The sequence below is a fragment of the Molothrus aeneus genome, chromosome 3 (assembly GCF_037042795.1).
Source record: "Molothrus aeneus isolate 106 chromosome 3, BPBGC_Maene_1.0, whole genome shotgun sequence".
NCBI lineage: Eukaryota > Metazoa > Chordata > Aves > Passeriformes > Icteridae > Molothrus > Molothrus aeneus.
In genome coordinates this window covers 43,159,369-43,165,368 of record NC_089648.1, presented here as the reverse complement: position 1 = coordinate 43,165,368, position 6,000 = coordinate 43,159,369, and the positions used below count along the sequence as shown (strand labels likewise).

Sequence of the window (6,000 nt, the reverse complement as noted above, 5' to 3'; positions counted from 1 at the left end):
GGAAGACAGTATTTTGCCATGGGTTGTAGATCCAGCTAAAGACAATGGTAGGCCTAACAAGGACATGTGAAAACTGCAGTCTGACATGTTTTTAATGAGATTTCATCTCAGTTTCACCTCTTGAACTGACTCACTTCAAGAACACATCCTTTTCCTGACTGTTTACTGCAGAACAGATGTGAGTTTTTAGACACATGACAATGTGTAACTGTAAGAGACTATGATCTGGTGTAATTAATGCATTTACAAGCCATGAGTAGGTGCAAATTGAGACTCAAAGTCCTGTCTATGTTTTTAAACCATTTGCATTTCTTATAAGGCTTCTCTCCTTTGTAGTGGGAATTATTCTAGCTTCAATCATTTCTGCATAAATCAAGTTTTCTTACATCATCCAAACTCACTTCACTAAAGGCAATTTAGTTCTAGTTCAACATACATTGTAACCAGTGATTTACCTCAGCTGCTTTTGAGTAAACTTTAAACTGGATTAATTCCTTCTAAATGGAAAAGCCAAGGCTGGTCAAAGTAGACTTACTGATAAAAAACTGATAATGCAAGTAATTTTTAATTCTTTCATCTAGATTAGATATTGAACAAGTTTAGGGATCATACAATGTGTTTCTACCAGGCTATCTGGCTACGTCCTATTCTGTTTAGGAAATAGGCCCTAGAACCATGAGTAAAAACATCCTGATGTCAGAGTGTGCTGACCAGGAATAACTGCAATGAAAAATCAAGCATGACTGGAAATCAAGTCATGCTTGCAGTAGGTAAACCTAAACAAGGATTATAAACAACTAGGGAAGACTTTCCACAACTCCTGTGCTTTAAGCCACTTTTAGAAGCATTTAATTTCACCTTTGCTTTCTACCTACTAGATAATGTTTTTCTTTTGTCTCTGGTCTTTCTATACCACTGTAGCTAAACATGAAGAATGCAAACATGAAGAGTGTTCAGCCTGTATTTCTTTGTCCTTGAATTCATTCAACAGCTTACTCCTCCAACACTGATCTGGAAGTGAGTAGATATTCACAGACTGTTTCTCCCCATGGTATAGATAGACCCACACATAGACTAGTATGTTTTTTAATGTTTTTTAAAACCATTTCTTGATTCCCTAAGCGCAAAACTGGTTTTGTACTTTGTTCACTCTTGTGATTTTTTAAAAGTAGTATAGGAATAAAAGAGTAATGTGCTTCCTTGGGAAAACAAACTCTTATTCATTCCCTGCTGCAAGGCTGCTCATCTCAGCTGACAAAAGATGCCCTTTCCACAAAGCACTCCGATATAAATTCCTGGACTTAACACAGATCACATATTATATTAATTACTCCGTAGTTTTAAATATTATTTTTATTATGTCATTAAAACACTGGTAAATTTTCCAAGACAGGTACATACTCATTGGAAAGGAGAGAAAATGAGACTGTAAAAGTGGCTAACAAAATCTAGGCCTTACATTACATTATCTTCGCAAGGCTTTCAGCTGAAACCTTTATGATGAGAGTAGATGGACCTTTATTGAAAAATGTCCAGTGGATACTTAAGAAATTCCAGGAATGGACAGTGGCTCACTGAACACTAAAATTTTGGAACTATTGACCTCAATCCACTCTCTGTGAACATTAGTACAACACAATGAAGAATTTGAGGACCAGTGTGATCTGTGCAGGTCTCAATGCTGTGGACTTGTTCTACTGCTCAGGAGAACAGTAGGGAAATACCACTTGTATTCTTGCTCCTTGCTTGTTTTCCATCTTACTATTGTCTCCATTTATGCAGAAGAGAAAGAATTATAGTATAAATCTGTGAAGAATGAGGCTGAAATGAGATTCAGATACTGTTTGTAGGATAGAGAGAATCATCAGTGAACCAGTGACATTAAGATGAACCAGACTTCAATTGAAGTTATTCTAGTATGAACTGGTGTCATTCTACTCACTTTCATGGAGGTGCTGCAAGTTTATATTGATGTAAATGAATTCAGAATGCTTGGTTCTTTACTGAAAAACTCTGATTTGAAATTGAAGAGCAAGCATAGTGTTATATCTGTGTAGGATCTTTAATTATTGTAATTATAAAAAAATCTGCATGGCTGAAAGGTTGTACTTTGAAGCATTCAAGTGAGAAAAACATTATCATTCTGATAAAATCTGTAATTGCCCCTACTTATCTTTCTCAACAATATTTTTAGTCCAAACAGTTTATAATCTTATTTTAACACACATGATAACTGTTCAGTGTAGTTCTACTCAGGCTATGGCATACTTCCCTTCTAAAGATTTTAGTAAATACCTTGTGAAGATTTACTCAGATGTTTGTGATGGCCAATTCTCTCCTGAAAACTCTTATTTTCAGTAAAATTTATGTTACCAATCTGAAATGTTCATATTCTTTGCACTATAAAATCTAATATTCCAAGGGTGAGTTGATGTGCTGTTGGCCATTGACTTCATTTTCCTTGCTGCTGTGACAGTTTTGCTGTACAATCACACAAGGCAATGTACATCCTGCTTAGCTTCACTGGTCTCCTTGAGAAAACATAGATAATGTGCAAATGTCAAGCACTGCATTTGTCCTGTCCTAGATCTGCTTCTGTGGAAAACTGGGCAGCAGCAGAGGGAACAGCAAAGAGCCTTGGAGGTGCTGGCACACAGGAGTTTTGTGGGAGAGGTCAATAGAAACCTCTGTCTTCAGGATGCTGCCCGCAGTGAGAAGGGACACACACATGCATTCATCATCTGGCAACTGTAAGATCTGAAGGAAAGATAAAGTAGTGGTATCTCTACTTTTCAGTAAACAGGAAGTCCTGGTTCTGAGGTAGAAGAGACTTCTCTTTCTTCTCAGCTGCAGGAAGTAGAGAGGATTTGTGCGAGCATTATTAGGGCAAGGACTTCCTGAGCCTGGGTCTGGGAATCTTGGCTCACTTTCCAGTAGCTGCAGTGCCAGATGGGATGGGTTGGATTGAATCCTACTAAATTCTCCAGCAGTTTAAAATAAACTGGCTTAAAAGTAGGATTTAGTCTGCCTGAATTAGCAACTCCAGGACATCGATTGAACCACTTTTCCTTTAAGTTCTCTGTGGCCACTGAAGAGGCTCAGGTGCCTTTGAAAGCCACTTATCTCTCTGAGCTTCTCAAGGGTGGGTGGGTACCTAAGCAGGGATATGGGGTGTCACTGGGGCTCCCACTCCTGCAGCTGCGTGACTCTGCTGTGTAACCTTGCTCAGCAGCAAAGCAGTGCCATGCTCCTCTCCCTTCCTTCCTGTCCTATTGGAATACTGGTGGTGCTTGCCTAGGACTGCTTTTCTTGAGGGATTTAAGCAATTTTTGAGTGCAGAAGTGTTGCCTAGGTGCTTAATTCCCAGAGAAAGGCACAGTTTTGGGGTCTGCACAGCTGGTCCTTGCAGGGAAGTTGCTGTCTTGGCTTGAAATAGAGATCTGTTTAGCCCAGTACCCATCTGACAGAGATTGCTTGCTCCCTGTCAATAAGATGAGCGCAAACATGGACAACAGCCAAAAGCAGGTGCCAAGGGAAAAAAAGATGAAAGGTGGCCATAAGTAGATGCCATGGGAAAAAGTATGAGAAGCGGGGTGTACAGGCAGATTGAAGTTTATATTTGCAAGACTTAACTGCTGTTACCTCGTGTGTATCTAAACTTACTTTGGCAGGTGGGCCCTGGGATCCTGCTGTTTAAAGCATTCCCAAGATCTGCTTCTGTCCATCCGTGTAATCCTTGTAGGCAGCTTGGCTTAAGTTTTACAAGGCCAATATGACACCAAGGTAGCCAGCAGGCCCTGGGATGATAAGCAAAATGCAATTACACAGTCCTCACCAGAAAAGGCAGCAAAGGTCAGGGAGTAGGAGGCCAATGCACCAGGGAGAGGCATAAGGATGGTGAGAAGGATACACTTGCTCACCCTCTGTATGTACAATTTTTTGTGATTTCAAGAACCAAGATTTCAATTCATGCCTACACAAACTTAGACATGCATGAATATATGAAGCATATTCTTATTAACATCGCCTGTACCGTATTGCTCTCACTTTCATAAAATTACTGAAGTGCCGTGGCCGTGCAAGGTGAATTCCTGAAGCAGGCGAGAACAGTGGCATTCAGTCAAGACTCACTATTTATTTATTTGCCTACGCGAACCTGTTCTGTCAGATCGAACAGCATTCAGGACAACCGTTTCTTCTGGGCGTTCCAGCCAAGTGCCAAAGCCCAGCTCCGCAGCCGTAAACCTGCTCCAAGGATTTACTCTGAGCAAACACCGAAGCAGAGCGCAAGCCCTCCGGAGCCCTCCGTGAGCCAACGCAGCGCTGCAGTGACAGCGGCTGGCAGCAGCCCGGCAGCGCCAGACGGCAGCGGGCGGATGGCCACGGATACGTGACACGCATGTTAAGGACGTTTTTAATGTTCACGTTAAAGCCGGGCACCACCGGTGGCGGTGGCGGCAGTGGAGTGAACCGGATTAGGGGGGACCTCCAGCCCGTTTGGCTCCCCAGCAGGAGCTGCAGGCCGGCCGGCTGCCCGTGTGGCACTGGGCGCTGTCACGGCCCGGCCACAGGAGCAGGCGGAGCCTGCAGTCCCAGGCTCGCCGCGGCACTTCCAGAGGCGCCCTTGCCCCGGCGGCCCGGCCGGCCCGGCGGAGGCGCGGCGGCGGGCGCGGGGCGGGGCGGGCGCTGTGTTGCCGGGGAGACGGGGGCGGGCGGCGCGGCGGGGCCGGGCAGGAACCTCCCGCCATGGGCTGCCGGGACGCTGTCAGCGGCACAAGAGCGGAGCGGGCGGCCGGGCGCGTCGGCTCTGGCGGGGAGAGGAGCGGGTAAGGGCGGGACGGGCACCGCCACCGCGGGGGACTCGCCTGGCGGCACGGGGCCGTGGCAGGGCGCTCAGCACAGGCCCTGCTCGCGGGTTTCGGCGGGCCGAGGCCGGCAGCCGCGGCGCCGGAGCGGGCTGTCAGTGGCGCTGCCGCCGCCGTCGCCTGGAGATGCCGCTGGCGGCTCGGGCAGCCCGGCGGCGGCGGCGGCAGGAGTAGGCGGAAGGAGCCGCCGGAGGTGGCGCGGGCGGGGCCCAGCCCGCCCCGGGGCTCCCGGGCAGCGGCGGCCGCCGGCGGCGGGAGGGGCGCCGCGGGCTCGGGGCCCGAGTGCTCCCGGGGCGGGCGGCGGGCGGCGGGCGCTCGGCGGCCCTGAGCGTACCCTGCTGACGTGAGGCCTCGGCCTTTGCCGAAAGGCGACGTTTAATATCCCGTGTGCGTGTCCAGACGGGTTCTCCTCCGCCCCCTCCCGTGTTACCGGGATGCTGTGCGGTGACCGAGCACTGGAACAGATTGCCCAGAGAGGTTGTGCACCTCCCTGGAGGTGTTCAAGAACCGTCTGGACTCAGTCCTGTGCCACGCGCTCTAGGATGACCCTGCCTGAGCAGGGAGCTTGGAGCAGATGCCCCACTGTGCTCCCTTCCAGCCCAGCCCGCTCCGTGTGCGCTGCCTGCCGTGGGCAGCGCGGTGCGAGCTGCTGGCGCAAAGCGCGAACACAAAGCCTGTGCTGTCAGCGAGGCGTTTGTTGCAGATAAGAATTGAAGAAAAGCAAGTGAGGGCTGTGCACGGAAACGCGATAGCGCTGGCGGACGTGGAATATACGGGAGTCGTAGCGTTTCAGCACCTGAACTGCCCATTTTCAAAAACATGCATCAAAATGGGTGGACAGAGACGCGATGGAAACTCTTCTACATGTTCTCTGACTGTGGGGAGAATATTCAAAGATGCTTCTCCGAGAGAAAAGCAAAAATCTAAGAATTAGATATTCTTGATATCCCCAGAGGAACTAAAGAGCTACGTTTTACTGACATCTGCAGTGAAGGGAGAAGGGAAAAGCAAGTGCATCACTGGAAGTGAAAATAAAACTTATTGTATAAGAGAAAGCAGAGCAATTGAAGAAATTCAGAAAGAAGATCAGATGACTGAATGTCATGTCCTAGGAGTTTGAAAAGCATCTAATGTG

General features: G+C 47.7%; 1 protein-coding gene across 1 annotated transcript in view; it reads left to right on the top strand.

Annotated features, from left to right (window-relative positions):
• The first annotated feature begins 4,750 nt into the window (after positions 1 to 4,750).
• LYST (lysosomal trafficking regulator) overlaps positions 4,751 to 6,000 on the top strand; it is a 77,542-nt gene continuing 76,292 nt past the window's right edge. Inside the window, exon 1 of the mRNA XM_066546789.1 lies at positions 4,751 to 4,826. The gene's annotated coding sequence lies outside the window, so the exon portion shown is untranslated. The remainder of the gene's footprint in view (positions 4,827 to 6,000) is intronic.